Here is a 17,714-nt window from a genome sequence, read left to right as displayed (position 1 = left end):
CTGACAGAAATCTGAACAGTTACATCATGGGATAAAAAAAGGAAGCACTTTTGATGTAGTGACTACCAGTGTTGCCTATCATGCATACTTGATGGACAGCTAATGTGAAGGAAATCCTAGTGGAGAGGGACCAAGAAAACATGCCCTCCAAGACGTAGCCTACAGACAAAGAGAGAAGTTGGAGAAAAAAATTATATGAGAGGGACCCAGGAGTGGAGACAGAGAGAGTCTGTGGGAGAGAAGGAGGCTGACAGAGATGAAGAGATGAGCGTGTACGTGACAGAGAAAGCTAAAGGTGATGCGTAGCCGCCTCTGGCAAGATCTTAATAATGTTGTGTAGTGTGTCATGCACCGTTATTTTCTAATCTTGTATGAGTATGTTTGTGATCAGGCAGCAGAAAATCTCTGAAACTGTGTGTGATGCATCCTGATTCAAACTTGGTAAGGACCTTAGGTTTGTTTATATAGGCAAAGATCTACAGGCAATAATTAAGGCTCCGCCTGCAGTGACATTATGTCTGCATGAGGTTTGACTGACAAAATACTGAAGCCAGATTTCCTGTGTGAGTTTGTGAAGTCATCTTTAGCAACCTGACAATGACAGTAAATGCTTGTGTCTCGTGTTCTGACAAACAATTAGATGAGATTCATTTGTTTAGCGACCGCAGCTGTCATCTCTGGAGCCACACGTGTGTCCACGGGAAGAGATAATAATAAATGTCATGATGCTGCAACTTGCAGACACAAATCCACCAGAGTATGACCTGCAAATACCAGACGTGTTTCTAATACCTGTGGGTGAGATGAAATGCACGAGATAACAGAAAATAGTTTAGCAACAAAAGGTATTCAGAGGGAGCTAAATCAGAAGGCTGTCATTTATCATTTAATATATTCTACTGAGACACTTTCAGTCCCACCTGACAATGTGGAATACAGATAATTTCATCTGGTTAAAATTCAAAGCCTCAACAAAACAATACAGTGGAATGGCATTATCAGGGATGTCTTCAGGGGTCTCTAAATTTAGAGTTCTACTCAAACACTTTAGCAAGCAAAAGTAATTCAGTTTCTCCCTGACAACAAACAACTAGATCTGACTTTAAGAAGCAGGTTCATATTTTTACCTGAATGCATTTGATGGGTTGTGTGATCCCAAAATGAATACCAATGTGCTGTCTGATATGTGGCATTGTGAAGGAAAGACTTTGTGTGTTAGTATGACATCTCAAACACAAACATAGAGACGGGGGCTATGTCACCCCTAATGATTTCCTATAAATTATTCATTCCTTTAATTATTGATGAAGTGTCTCCTGAGATGTGAGATGGACTCTGCACACTGTGACTCACACATCACATTCATTGACAAATACAGAGTAGTTATTTCTGTCACTTATTTTTTTTCATCCATGCTGGGATTGGATTCCATATTTACGTGCTCTAAATTGTTTGTCTGTGGTGTACTTACTTGAACTTGTAATGAACAGATACAACTAGAGAGAGAGTATCAGTCTGGAGGAGGAATCTGCACAATATAACGCAGAGACATGTCTGGACTGCATACGGTACAGAAATTCAAACCAGGTTTTGTATCTAAAGCATGATCATTCTGTTCTGATTAATATTATGATCTAATTAATGGCCTCATCTTTATTCAATATGTGGCATTCCTTTTAAGCAAGAGTTTCTGACGCTTTGCAAGCTACATGTAAGGATTTTAAAATGAAAATGTTTTGGTTTTCCACCTGCATTTTTCAAGGTCCAGTGTGCAGGAGTTAGGGTCATCTATTAGCGGAAATAGTAGATACATAGTATGTTTTTATTACTTTATAATCACTTGAAAACAAGAATTGTTGTGTTGTTGTTAACTTAGAATGAGCTGTTTGAACCTACATATATAGTGGGTCCTCTTCCACTGTGTTCACCATGTTGTTTCAATAGTGGCTCAGAAAGGACAAACCAAACACTGTCTCTAGTTGGGACCATTTGCATTTTTATGCCGGACCTCATAGTCAACCTGGTCTCAATCCGAAGTCGTCGAAATCCAGTGTGTGGGCAGTGACTTGCGGCGTCGGACACTGAGGTTATAGTTTAATGGCGCTCGGCGGCATCAGGGGGAAACAGGACAGGAACAAAAGTTAAGGCGGCAAAGTCAGAGTAGGGTGGGTGGGAGTAATGGTGTATGGCGTCCAGCAAACACAGACCTTCACTCCTGTTCACGTCCTGTAAACCTAACCACGTGTTTTTGTTGCTTAAACCCAACCACATGCAAGAGTTGTTGGATTTAAAAAACATCAATTTGCACTGTTGTACTGACGTAGTGTGTTTATTTTGAAAGAGATGGTATGTAAACGGTAAGTTTCCTGTGAAAACGGAAGTGTATTTGAAAGAAGACAATCCATTTAACAGGCATAATTTGACACTGTGTCCCAGAGCCTCAACAACACGGAAGGTCCATGACCAAATGTCAATATGCAATGAGGTCGGAGTGAGAATGTGTTGCCATAGTTCCTCTTCACGCTTGGCACACAGGAAAAGTTTCAGCCCTGCAATCTCACTGTTAGATTCTACTAAATCCTACACATTAGACCTTTAAATATGTCCTTTTTGGTTAAAATACATTTTTATTCTGTCTTAAAAAAATGGTTTAACATATTTGATTAACACTGAAGAAGCATTTCTTTGTTTGTGATACTTGTTTCCTCTGTAAACTTGTTGCTGAATTCTTGTTGCCAGGTGTTCATTTCACAAACAAGTGGAAATACAAAAGGCTGTAGGAGGAAATGTCTAAAGTGAGCACATAAAAATGGAAGACATGTATGAAAGAAAAAAAGGAAAATGTAAAAACAGAGTAAAGTCTTTCAGAAGAACTGCACAGAAACAGCAACAACAAAAAAACAAGGACTAAGTGTTGAAACTGTGCGTGGATAGTCAAAATCAGGGCCTCCAAGTGGTGCAGCTCGACCAGCTTGTTCAGCTTGTGAAACTGTTCAATCAACCAGAGGATGACATTGGCATAATGCGCAATGCTGCTTAAGCTGAGACATGTTCAAGTGGAAGTTCCTCTGTGAGCAAATCAATATGTGCCATTTCCTCAGTGTGAACTCATAGTTTGGAGGCTCATGTTTTCAAAACCATTACAGAGTGAAAAAAAGAAAGAAAGCATGGGGTGTTTGAAAAAAGCTCCCTATGTGATCCTGACTGCAAGATCATGCATTTCATCCATTTAGTTTAAATGGAAAAATCAATATACATTTAATGTATTGTGACACCACCATCACTAAGCCTTATCAGCATCTTTTAAACCTCATATGTAATGTATATGTCAGTCCTATGTGTGTTTCAAATTATGGCTTTCATCTGCTCAGTCATGCACATTGTACATCCACCATCCATCCAAACCACAACCTACAACCAACCATGTCTCCTCGTAATTCCATTTATATACGACTGAATTGTTTTCTTAGTTATGTTCTGCTGACAAATGAAGCTCTAGTGAAAGTTCAGTCAGGAAGACCATACTTTGGCATGCTTTGGTCTGTAATTTATTTCTCATACCATCTGCCATTCAATAAATTGGCCTAGCGGTCAGCGAACTTTTCTCATATGAAGCCAGGGACAACAGCAACATTTAACAAAGGTATTATTACAAAATTTGGTTTTATTACAACTCACAAGGTTCACTGACAAAACTGTCTTAGACTAAACACGTTTTCCAAACAAATACAACATGCTAACGTTATTAGCACAAGCCATGGCATTTTACATTGTACAAATTAGCCTAGCAATGAGCGAAGAATTCCTTTGCTCATATGTATGGAAGCCAGGATAAATCCTGAAGTATAAGTTCTGGAAGGATAAATTAAAAAAAGATTGTGGAGGCTTCATTGTCTTCACAATTTATTGTTTCCAATCTGTGAAATTAAAGTAAATAAAAGCTTCGTTTCAACTACAAAGACAGACAGGAGGACTGCCTCTCCGCAACGTGTAGTTACATTTCTGGGGAGGTGCACATCAGGGTACGCCATAGGTACGGTGTCAATTCAACGCAGAAGTATAAATTCAGCCTAAGATGTACGCACCCTGTCCCTTCCCATCTCCGCTTAGTCTTAGCAGATTCATCAGCTTCATCAGCCATTCAGTCTCCGCAAAGTCATCAGCCACCACCACCACTAGTGTCTCGCTCCATGGGTGGATATATCTTGCTGGTACTCAGGGTGGACGGACTTTGATTTCAAATTTTCCCAGTAGAGTTTAAGCGGCTAAGTCTATCATATCTTAATCATGACATATCAGCTGTCAATGTGTACATCTGTAAACTGCAATAAACAATTATCTTTACTTCATTTACTTGTCTCTCCTGACTGAAATGTGATAGCTGCCTGGATTTTAATCTCAGGCAACATATCAGTGTGGCACAGACATGGATGGTAGGAATACAAAGTGCAGGACTGTGACACCAGAGTTCATATCCTGAGTCCTATCTGTGATTAGGAAGCACTTTGGTCAAGGTTGTGGAAAGATCCTGAATTTGGGTTAAATGCTGATAATCGTGTTTCATGATTCAAGTTGCTGCAGACTTTATCTACTTGTACTAACATGATGTTTATCTAACTTTAAACCAAATGCCTGAACAAACTGTAACCATAAAAAAGTTGAATAATACTGTTTAATAATACTGTAGTCACTACAATGTGAATGTTGCATTGCAAGATTGATATTTTGGCAGGAAACAAATAAAATACGTTGTCAGTAAACACTTTACAGATTCAGTATCAACAGTTTTGTGACTTGCCGGATGCTTTAATTAGCCACATTTCCTCATTATGTAAATAAAAAATGTAATCAGGCCAGCAATACATTTCATTCAGGACATATTTGCTATTGCAAATTAGTTGTTAATAATAGTAATTTGATAGGGACAGGGCTGTCTTGAGCAGGTTTACATTATTTCGTGACAATAAAGGAACATTTTCTCCTGAATTACCCCCGTAACAAGAAATAAGGCAAGAAATAAGGCAAACTGCTGTGTTGAAGAAGATAAATGTTATTTTGGCAGGTTACACATTTTGGAACAAACTGTTAGCTGTTGTGTATCCCACCATGTGTGTACAACAAGGCCCATGTGTCCTTTAGATTTTGTTCCAACCAAACATTTCTGCAGGTGATTTCACTGAAGAGATCTCCCCTGTGGTTGTTGAAGGTATTTTAATTAGCTGCAGAAGTGTTTGGCTGAGGAATGACAACCTGCATGCTCGTCCCCCGATGCCTCGTGGTTTGAGAGGCAGTGGTGTAGAACAATGAAAGACTATACCTCTCTGTGCTCCAACACATCCCCAGCTGCCAGATCAAATCAAAGAGCAACAATGTTCAAAAGAAGGGCACGCCCCAGTCAAACCAATCCATCATCTGATGCAACAATGGAAGGCAGGTTTATGTTGGCTCGACATTTATTATTCATGCACCATTCATAAGGAAGGCAAGTGAAGGGGAAACGGACATAAAGCCCCCCATCTCTCACTTACACACACAGACACGGACACATCTCTCTCTCTCTGTCTCCATGAAGCAGTTTCAGGATGTATCAGTATATTGACCTGCAGAGCAGATCCCCACAGGAGTTGTTTCTGCTTCCTTGTCTTTCTGAGCAGCCTAAGAATGACTGAATCCTGACGACTCAGAGATGACGAGCTGTTGTTATGCTGTGACTTTCTCTTACACGGTGTTAAATTGTTGCATTATAACAGTTAAACAGCAGCTGCATTACATTATTCTTTACTTTGACAGCAATAATGAAAACATGATGGTGATAATGATGATAAAGTATATTGATTCGAGGCAGATGTGTTGTTCCTGATGCATTTGAGTGGTTCCTGTCTTCAGTCCTTGTTATGAACCAGTGAGGCGTCTGGTTTGGATCTGAGTTCAGTCACATTCTTGAGGTATAATGTTGCTGTCATTTGTGGTTTCACTCACTATAATATCACTTTGTCCTTATGTCCTGAGTCAGGATAAATTCCCAAAGTGAAATGAAAGTGTTCTGAGTTTTCCCACTGTTTCAGAACAACATAAATTATTGACTTGCAAAGCTCTATGGCATCTTGTACATATGGTAGCTCAACAGTGCTGTGATGCGAGAAAAGAGGTTTCCCCCCAAATTATTCATTTTCTGTAACAGCTTATCCTGTTGGGGGGGCTGGAGCCTATCCCAGCTGACATTGGGCAAGAGGCAGGATACACCCTGGACAGGCCACCAAACTATCGCAAGGCTGACACAGAGACAGACAACTATTCCCGCCTACGGCCAATTTAAAGTGACCAACCTAACCTGCATGTCTTTGGACTGTGGGAGGAAGCCAGAGAACCTGGAGAAGGCCCACGCCAACATGACGAGGGCAAGCAGGCTCGGGTCCATGTCATTGGTTCGACAGCCCACTGGTTCGACATCCCATTAGTCCGACTGTCCGTGGTGCTGAACAGCTCGTGGCGGGCGTATGGTGCGCCGCGACCGGCTCTGGGTCAGCTGGGAAAGGCTTGAGGCGGAGCAGGCTCACGGCTTATGTGTTTGTCACTTTCTTTTTCATTTTAACCCACACCATGATCTTTTCCTGACCCTAATCAAGTGGTTTTTGTGCCTAAACCTAACCAGACCTTAACCACAGGGCATCATGATGATTTCGGAACGGACTTCGGAACAATGAGTTTAATATGGTCGGAACAATGGGATGTCGAACCAATGGGCAGTTCCCAGCAGGCTCCACCCTGGGTTCAAGCCCCCCACCCTGGTTTCAACCAGGAGCCCCCTTTCTGTGAGCCGACAATGCTAACCACTACACCACTGTGCAGCCAACAACCCTAAGTTATGTCATAACAAAATCAAATCTAGTAACATGACAGCATTGATGTTAATACTTTTGGTCAGTGTTTGTCAGGTTTAGATATATTAACTTCAGGAGATCTTACTTAAACTTTCAATTAAAGTTACCCCACTGAAATTTTAAGCTGCCCAAGTTGTCATTGCCCAATTTTCAGAGAGCATTCAATGAGTCCTTAAAGCCAAAGTGTACAGGTCTGATGAATGATCCATCTCAAGTGGGATTTTGAAGGCACCATACTGGAACCTGTGGGGTGCCACAAGGCTCCATTTTAGGACCTATTTTTTTTTCTCTACTATGTTAATTGTAGGCTGCTGAAATGGCTGCGTAAAAATGATGAAAAATTTTGATGTTTTTAGGACTGTCAAATGAAAAAACCCCATCAACTTCATTCTCAGAAAGGGTTTCCACTACTGGGTAGTGCCACACATCGGTTTTAATGTACTGTATATAGGCATCCCGGTGACCTGTGGGTCTGATGATGCAAACGTACCTGTCATTCTCTCTTTTCCCCCATTTTTCCAGTCTGAACAGGACAAGATTGAGGACCCAAATGCACAAATAGAGAACCAAAATACATGGGACATGGACGCGGTGCATGTCTGCATTGGCATGCCCGCAGCTCAGCGCGTCAGTTATAATCAACTGAAACTGCTACACTGACCACGGAAACCACGCTCGCCAGTGTGGGCACTGGGTAGCTCTTCACCATTTCAACCCAACTGGTTAATTTTTTCTTCTTTACGTGGAGCTCTGCAGCCCTTCAACAAGTAAAAAATTGAGCTGTGTAAAACATGAGAACAATCTGTTTAGAAATGATTAAAACAAATATCTCATTTTACCAGAGGCAATGTGAAGCAATAGAGCAACCTTCAGGGTGTTTTTACAATTCACATTAAAATGAATCAATCACATCAATGTATCCTGTAGTTTAAATGACCCAGCTGACAAATTCAGTACTATTTAGTACTACTATTTATTTTAAGGCTTGCTGTCACCATGTTTCTTTTCCTAAACCTAACCAAAGTAAGTTTATTTGCCCAAAAATAAACCTATGTAACTATGTAAAGTATTTAACATCATTCCTGAGGCACTAACTTTTAGGATATCATACAATCTTTCAATGAAGGGTTAGAGTTTTTAGCAAAAATATCTGATTCTCCTCACACAAAGGCAGTTTTGGCAACATATAAATGCTTTATCTTAGTTATCAGTGAGCTAATGTGATTTGGATGCATAGCAAATATTAGTTATTGCTGCAAAATACTACAGATTCAGTCTATTAAGGTACACACGGATGAATAGCATAAACAACAGATGCACTAACTTGAGCAACTAACTGTGTCTTATATTGTATACATAAACAACAGTAATTTTTGTTATTATGTACTGATGACCCATTAGCGTTGTAGGGGAGTTTCACTCTCCAGCAACAGTGAAAGAAGTCCTGTACTTGAAGCTGTTTATTCTCTGCCCAAACAACTGAATAAATCCACTGACACAGTATCTCACCACAGTGGTGTACGTAACAGACAGCATTGATGTATCACTCTCATTATGCCACATTAGCCAGACTAAAACAATGACCAAAGAGCTAAATGAGAGGGGGAGAAACAGGCCTAAAAGGAAAGTTTAACAAGTGCTGTGTCATTAATCTCAACCTGCTCTCTACAACTAGCGTCTCTGTTTCCTGTTGACACGCATCACTCTTTAATCTGGAAGGACCAAATTAAAAGTGGCGCATGTCCCACAAAGGTCTGTGCCACCCAAACTTTTTACCACAGTCACCGTCTCTCCCACTTCAGAGAGAGGTGGGAACTGGGCATCTTGGCAGCATGTGCTGTGCAGACTTTACCGTTGTTTAGAAGAGAAACAACCCAAACAGTAACTAGTTTACAGAGTTTCGAAAATGTTTGAATCTCTAAGAAAGGCTTTCTTCTTCACCTTATACCTTAATACATCAGTCAGAGAGTAGACTTGAGAGAGCACTTACAGACTCAAAGGGATTTTACAGTTTTTTATAAGGGATGTGTGATCTTAAATATGTGTCAGATCAGAGCACAAAATACAACAATTTATCAATTAGTTAATCAAAAAAAAGAAAAAAAAAAGGCAACTAACTTACTCATCACACTTTCTTGCAAAAAATGTCAACCATACCCTCGTTCTGTCTTCTCAAATGTATTACATTTTCTGTTGTTTCTTTGTGTTACGTGACTGTAATCTAATATATTTGGGTTTTGGACCATTGGTTGGACAAAACAAGACATATAAAGATGGCACCCTCAGACTTTTGGAAATTGTGGAGGTCATTTTTCACTGTTTCTGACATGATTCATCACTTAACGAAGGACAATAATCATCAGATTAATCAATAATGAAAATAAGCCTTATTTTTTTCTGAACAATATATTAGCAACATCACACTTCTGTTAAAAAATTAACCACAATTAAAGGTAAATGAAAATAACATTATGAGGGGAGACAATACAAGTGAAAGCAATATATTTTTCACAATGCATTGGTCACCTTTGAGATTTTGGGCTATTTCACTTCAATAACACGTCTTCCTTCAGATTAGTGGAAAGAAAATGTCCAAAATACACATTACGTGTTTCTTCTATTTCAGACATTGGTTCTTGAAACTTATGAAAAGGCACATATTTCATTAGATAATGCCTCATTGGCAAATTTAAACATAAACTTTCAGGGTGTTGGAAGCATAGTGGATAGTGCTGGCACCCCATGTACAGAGGCATTGCCTTGCTGCAGCGGCCGCAGGCTCGAATCTGGCTTGTGGCCCTTTGCTGCATGTCAGTCCCCACTCTCTCTCTGTCTCCCCATTCCACTCTCTGTCCTGTCATTAAAGGCAAAAAGCCCCCCAAAAAAACATAAAATTTCAGAAAACTTGTAATGCAAAAAATAAATGTCTTTATTTAAGTAATGAACTGGGGAAGTTTTGTGGCAATATCTGTGAGTTTACCCTGTTCATCTGTTGTGTCTTACTTTTTTTGCCCAAAAGTGTATGGAATTTTACAAAACATATATTTAAAGGCCATTTTCTCAAAATAGTGTTGTTGTTTTTTTGTCATAATCTGAAATCTAAAGATTTGTACAGAGGAGTTTGCTCATTCATAGCCAGAATTATATATTATTTTATTTTTAAAATCATTGTTTATTGATTTATTTTACAGTATTGTCTGATTTATGGAGTGATAAAATTTGATATCCAAAATGTGAAAACATTTGACTCTAATGTGTTAACAAAATGAAACAAGAATTTAGAACCTCATTTTATCCGATGTTCAGATTTTTGCTCTAGTATGCATGTAAATTAGTGCATATTTAATTAAATCATGCTCAACTTGCATATTTAAACACTCAATTTCAGAAAACTTGTATTATAAAAATAACTGCTTTGACATACGTAGTAAATTGGGCGAAGTTTCACAGCAATATCTGTTCATTAAAAGTTTTACTCTTCACCTGAAGAGTCTCCCCTCAATAAACACAAGTGTTTGACAAGTTTGACTTTCTGAGCTAAAATTCTAATTGTAAATTTAACTGTATATGATGAAGAATGTTTTTGCTAAATTTGCTCATTTGATTTAAACGTATATCATCCAGGATATAACTGTACAGAATTTTGTGCAAATGACTTCATCTTTATTTTTTAATACCTTTAACGCATTTAATGAAACACTCATTCCAGAAGTAGCTGTGTGTTAAAGATCTATTCACACCTTGTCCTCGCTAACACTGTATCAACATCAGCTGGCTCTCCTTATCTGTGTACTTTATCCACATCTGCCAACCTGAAGATAAGGATTGTCATTTTCAGCCCATTAGAGGTCTTGACTCTACCTATCTGATGGGAGCTGCTAGCCGGCCAGACATTACTTCATGGCTACTATGTGTGTGGTGAGTGACCTTCTTTAGGATCTTACAGCCACGCAGTCACAGTAAGGACTCCCTCGAAAACAAGATGATTCATCTTAAGGGACTATCCTTCAAATAATTAAATAAAAATTAAATAAACAGTATGTACTGTAGTTTTAAATTTAAAATGACATTATTTCTCATGCCATGACTCAGTCTAATTATTGCCTCAAGATGAAAAAGAAGATGCAGTGAAAGTTGTTCAGAGACATCCATCACTGTTAAAGGCTGTGTAAGAAGACATCATTCACCACAGATCTGCAAAGGACAAAATCTAAGATTATTACAATCTACAATATAATAGATGATGGATATCAAGTTGAAAATTGAGTGTTAGCTGTAATACCAATGAGTGTTACTTGTTCTTCATTTATCATTATTCCTTCATTATCAAAGATTAAATCGAAACATCCCTCTCATAATACTGACTGATCTGGCTTTAAGACCCTAATTTGGTATTTTTAGATATATCCATTCAGTAGACTGGAATTTACAGATTACTGATGAGAGATACTTTAAACTTTTTTTTTTTTTTGTCAAATGTCAAATCACTCAGGATTCAAACCCCAGTGTGATGGTCCTGTGCCTGATCCACTGAGCCAACACATCTTTCTCAACACATCGTGTTGAGAAATTTGTATGACATCCTAGGAATTACCACCCCACGAATGGCATTATGTACTTAACATAAAGTTACATAATTAGCATAAAGTTACAGATGTTAGGTTTAGGCAAGTAAAGTTACTGTAGATAGGTTTAGGAAAACAAACATGGTGAGGATGTAGCTTAAAAAGACTTGAAGTTAATTTAAAGATCACACAGTTCCAAGACTGGTGTCCTGGAGGAAGTCCCAGTGGAAAGTCCTGTGTTTTGTGACCAATCTACCACCGTAACCTGCCTCCTGACTGAACCACTCGTGACTGCTTCCTTCTTTACTTCCGTCCCAACACATTCTCACTCCAACCTTGTCACATATCGACATTTGGTCATGGACCTTCCAAGTCCAGATACGATGTGAAGGTACCCTGGGTGCGTTGGTTGTTGATGTTCTGGGATGCCGTGTCAAGTTCTGCCTGTTACATGCATTGTCTTCTTCCAAGGTTCTTCCCAAGTGCCAGATTTCAACGACTTTGGAGTGAGACGGGGTTGTCCGTCAGCACATTGGTCACGTGATGGCAGCTTTCCAAGTGGGTTATGAACGGATTAATTGGCCTAAAAGGTTCAGCACTAAGCTGGTTTAAATCTTATTTATCTGATCGTTTTCAATTTGTTGACGTTCGTAATGAATCATCCTTACGTACCAAAGTTTGTTTTGGAGTTCCGCAAGGTTCTGTGCTCGGACCAATCCTTTTTACTCTATATATGCTTCCTTTAGGTAACATCATTAGAAATCACTCTATAAATTTCCATTGTTATGCGGATGATACACAGTTGTATTTATCGATGAAGCCAGAAGAAAGTAATCAATTAACTAAACTCCATAACTGCCTTAAAGACATAAAAAATTGGATGAGCACCAATTTCCTGATGTTAAATTCAGACAAAACTGAAGTTATTGTTCTTGGCCCCAAACAACTCAGAGACTCTTTATCTGATGACATAGTTTCTCCAGATGGCATTGCTCTGGCCTCTAGCACTACCGTAAGAAACCTCGGAGTAATATTTGATCAAGATTTGTCTTTTAATTCTCATTTAAAGCAAACCTCACGGACTGCATTTTTTCATCTGCGTAATATTGCGAAAATTAGGCCTATCCTGACCCGAAAAGATGCAGAAAAATTGGTCCACGCTTTTGTTACCTCAAGGATGGATTACTGTAACTCTCTATTATCAGGTAGCTCTAGTAAGTCCTTAAAAACTCTCCAGCTAATTCAGAATGCAGCAGCTCGTGTACTAACAGGAACTAAGAAACGAGATCATATTTCTCCTGTTTTAGCTTCTCTGCACTGGCTCCCTGTAAAATCCAGAATTGAATTTAAAATCCTACTGTTAACTTATAAAGCTCTAAATGGTCAAGCTCCGTCATATCTTAGAGAGCTCATAGTGCCATATTATCCCACCAGAACACTGTGCTCTGAGAACGCAGGGTTACTCGTGGTCCCTAAAGTCTCCAAAAGCAGATCAGGAGCCAGAGCCTTCAGCTATCAGGCTCCTCTCCTGTGGAATCATCTCCCTGTTACGGTCCGGGAGGCAGACACCGTCTCCACATTTAAGACTAGACTTAAGACTTTCCTCTTTGATAAAGCTTATAGTTAGGGCTGGCTCAGGCTTGCCCTGTACCAGCCCCTAGTTAGGCTGACTTAGGCCTAGTCTGCCGGAGGACCCCCTATAATACACCGGGCTCCCTCTCTCTCTCTCTCTCTCTCTCTCTCTCTCTCTCTCTCTCTCTCTCTCTCTCACTCTCATCCTATTACTGCATCTTGCTAACTCGGCCATTCTGGATGTCACTAACTCGGCTTCTTCTCCGGAGCCTTTGTGCTCCACTGTCTCTCAGAATAACTCATACCGCAGCGGTGCCTGGACAGTGTGACGTGTGTGGTTGTGCTGCTGCCGTGGTCCTGCCAGATGCCTCCTGCTGCTGCTGCCATCATTAGTCATTAGTCATACTTCTACTGTTATTATACACATATGACTATTGTCACACAAGTATACTGTCAGATATTAATACATACTTTCAACATATTGTACCACAGTAGCCAGAACTATAACTATAATATTATTACTTTCATTAATGTTGTTGTAAGCTACTGTCATTACCTGCATCTCTCTCTCTCTCTCTCTCTCTCTCTCTCTCTCTCTCTCTGTCTCATTGTGTCATATGGATTACTGTTAATTTATTATGCTGATCTGTTCTGTACGACATCTATTGCACGTCTGTCTGTCCTGGAAGAGGGATCCCTCCTCAGTTGCTCTTCCTGAGGTTTCTACCGTTTTTTTCCCCGTTAAAGGGGTTTTTTTTGGGGAGTTTTTCCTTATCCGCTGTGAGGGTCTTAAGGACAGAGGGATGTCGTATGCTGTAAAGCCCTGTGAGGCAAATTGTGATTTGTGATATTGGGCTTTATAAATAAAATTGAATTGAATTGAATTACTGGCTCATCATTACGTGGGATTTGTAGGAACTTTGACACATTGCTTTTCGTAAGAAAACACATGAGCAATGCATGAGTACAGCCTGTCTTACTACCTCTATAGACCGTGTCATTCTTTATAATACGCTACCTGACTTTCTGGTGGTACATTTATGCATTTTATCTCATAGATTTTATCACTTTCAATCTCAGAAAATATCCCATATTGTCTAGTACTAGCACTAATCATGACCTCTTTGCCTTAATCCTAACTGCTGCCAACCTCGACGCCTTGACGTGACAAGTACTAGCCAATCACAATACATAAAGTGTTGTAGGGATGGGTGTAAATAGCTGCAGGGCAACTATTCTCACTCGGGTCCAAATAGCCACTTAATTTTTTTTTTTATCCAAATTATTTTTGTCCTGTATATGAAAATGTCACGCTGGGCAAACTTAGGTTAATACTAGAACTTCAAAACTTGGTAACCATCAACATTAATTATAGATATAAATGTCAGATCAGTATAAAAGTAAGCAATGTTAAATGTGAAATTAATACATGTCAATAAATCTTCCACAGCCATATTAGTGGCTCTGTGAATGCCCTTGGTTTTGTTGGGCTAATAGAGATTTTCACCTGCTGGCGGTGCTGAAGGAAAAGTCAGGGGATTCATTCATTGTTTGGGACCATAAATGTTTCTACAAATTTCATAGCAAGCCATCCAATAGCTGTTGAAATATTAAAGTCTGTACTGACGCTGAGCTTGGCTGTATGGAGGAATGTCAAAGAAGCCATCTGAAACTAAAATACTGCACCATTCTTTGTTTTCCATCCATTTGATGTTTTACAAACCACACAGCTCATTACTGCCAAAATAGGAGGCGATTTTGCCCTGCTCTCTAAATTAGCTTATCACAAAGATTCAGTGCACCATTGAAAATGAATTATAAAATGTGGAAACAGAGATTGGAAAGCCTTAGGTATGAGCGTTCTGGCATATGGGTCCTTTTTCTCATTTAGAGTGGTCAGCGGTACAATAAAAAAGTCTTATTTTTCTTGAGTTCACAAGTTCATGTTGAAGATTAGAGTGTAGGTTTGATCATCACTCCAAACATTAATTACACAGCTGCGGGCTACAGGAAAGAAATATGTCTGTTAAAGTCTAAATGGCATTCCCTCAAAGACTTTCTATTGTCTTTTTGTCTGACAAAAACAAGAACCATGGGCACAAATCAATACTTTACCCAAAAAGTCTAACTTAACCCCATCAGAAATGTTACGAGCCAAGAGTAAAAAAGATTCAAGAGGGAGAGTGGCTAAGACACTAATTACTTTTGCTCTGTTATTTAAATAAAAACAAGTAAAGAGCAGCATTGCTCTTTTGGTTGGACATCATAACTATTTCCATCCCAGCTGCACGTTCTGTTGTATTAGACGCTTGATCTAATGTGCAGTCATTAACAGGTACATTAGTGAAGTGAAAGCAGAAACATTCAATGGTGTGAAGTGCCTCTTTTTTGTTTGTTAACTGTGCCAGTGTGGTTAGTTCCTCTGTAAGACCGTCTTGTCTTGAATGCAAACTTCACCCGGTAGTGAAATAAAACTTTAGCCAGCATTGTATGTGCATAATTTGGTGTGTTAAAAGGTGCCAGAGGGAGCTCTCCTCCCCTCAGTTAAAGTTAATGAATCATGGAGAGACTACCTACAGTATGCATGTTAATTAGGACACTTGGTCAAGTCATTTTATTGTGAGCTGGTAATTACCAGCTGGGTCATAAAATTCCCAGCACAGAGCATGATCACCAACCTTATGCTGGGGCCTACGACTACGAAATATTAACTTTTGAGACACCATTAATGTTAGGTTCTTGCAGGACTGAGTAACTTTGTCAGCGACAATGTATAACTCAAATTATTCCGTTTGATGAGCCATGACAGTTAAAGAAATAATAGCTATGTGTCATCTGTGGCCTCAATAAGACAAAGTTCATCTCTTTTCATAAAAAACAACACCCACACGATCTGTCTGACTCTGCACACAAAGAACAGTCAGTGGGCAGTAATAGCATATAGCTGCTTGATAGAATGAGTGGAAGGTGGCACCCTGAAAAGAGACAGGGGGGTGGAATATCTTAAACTTTTATTAGAAAATGTCAGAATACTTCACATAAATCAAAGGCTTATAGAGTCTACAGATGCCTGTAATCGTGTTACAATGCATGAGATTTGTATGCAAATGTTACATCTACCTCCTGCGTGTGGTAATTTCTTATCTTTTTCAGGAGTTACAAATTTTAGTTTAGTGTTCAAAATTATCAACAAGCTCTGATAACTGCTAAACTACTTAAACCCGTGGTTGGCAACTTTAATCAAAAATAACTTTTGTGACATTTGCTGAAACTGCTGTGTTCACACAGCACTTAATGAGACACTTACTCTGTGGGGAAAAAATCCTCTGCCTACTCTACACCGATCAGCCACAACATTAAAACCACTGACAGATGAAGTGAATAACACTGCTCATTACATTAAAATGCAATGTTGTGCTGGGAAGCCTTTGGTCCTGAGATTCATGTGGATGCCACCTGACACTTTAAAATTCCAAAGATCCTAATCTGATTAGGTAACCATGGGATGTGCCAGTATGCCACCTCACAACCCACTGGATTGAAAGGATCTGATGCCAACGCCTTGGTGCCAGACACCACAGGTCACACCCAGAGGTCCTGTGTCCATAACTCCACAGGAGGCCCAGCCATTGATCGGGGGCACCACTGGGGTATGGGCAAGCCCCACGACTGGTAAATGGTAAATGGACTGCACTTGTGTAGCAACACTGTGGTCTTCCGACCACTCAAAGCGCTTTTACGCTATGTCATAGTCACCTATTCACACACACATTCACACACTAGTGGCCGAGGCTACCATACATGGTGCCACCTGCTACTCAGTAACCGCTCACACACCGATGGAACAGCCATCTGAAGCAATTTGGAGCTCAATATCTCGTTCAAGGATACTTCGACATTCGGACAGGAGGAACCGGGGATCAAACCGCCAATCTAACAATTCTGATTGGGCCCCACAGCCGAAAACTCAATGAGATTGGGATCTGGGGAATTTTGAGGCCAGGTTGACAACTTGAGCTCTTTGTTCCTCAGGCCGTCCCTGAACAGTTTTTGCATTGTGGCATTGTGCATTGTCCTGCAAGGGGTGGGCTCTGCCATCAGGGAGTGTTGTTGGCATGTGGCAGTGTAATTAGTCTGCAACAATGTTTAGGTGGGTGGACCACATCAAGTGGCATCCACATGAATGTCAGGACCCAAGGGGTTCCAGCAGAACATTGTATTGTAATGAGATGATAAATATTATTCACTTTACCCACCAATCGTTTGGCTGATCAGTGTGTCTCCGTGTAGCATTGGTGCGGCCAGTACTTCAGTGGACTGTATTCAACATGGTGGACTAGTCACAAACTTTCACATTTTATATTTAGAGCCAGTAGGAAAAGGAGAGACGTGATTTATTTGGCAAACCATCTGTCTCATGTACTACTTTCAGAATATATGCAAATATGACACAAAGTTATTTTCATGAAAGATAACAACTGTAGCTTTAATGCACACAGTGATGGAAGCTCACCACAGGTTACATAACATTCAGCTTCACTGTATGATTTCACTGTAAGTTCCTTACTACTATGACAACACATCAGTTTTATGTATTTATTGAGACATTTTTAAGACATGTAATCTTTCCTAAAGCAGTGTTATTAGATTTTTGGCCTCTTGGCACTGGCAGAAAAAGTTGCAAAAACAACATTAA

This window comes from Epinephelus lanceolatus, chromosome 3, assembly GCF_041903045.1.
Source record: "Epinephelus lanceolatus isolate andai-2023 chromosome 3, ASM4190304v1, whole genome shotgun sequence".
NCBI classification, from domain to species: Eukaryota; Metazoa; Chordata; class Actinopteri; order Perciformes; family Serranidae; genus Epinephelus; species Epinephelus lanceolatus.
This window is presented reverse-complemented; position numbering follows the sequence as displayed.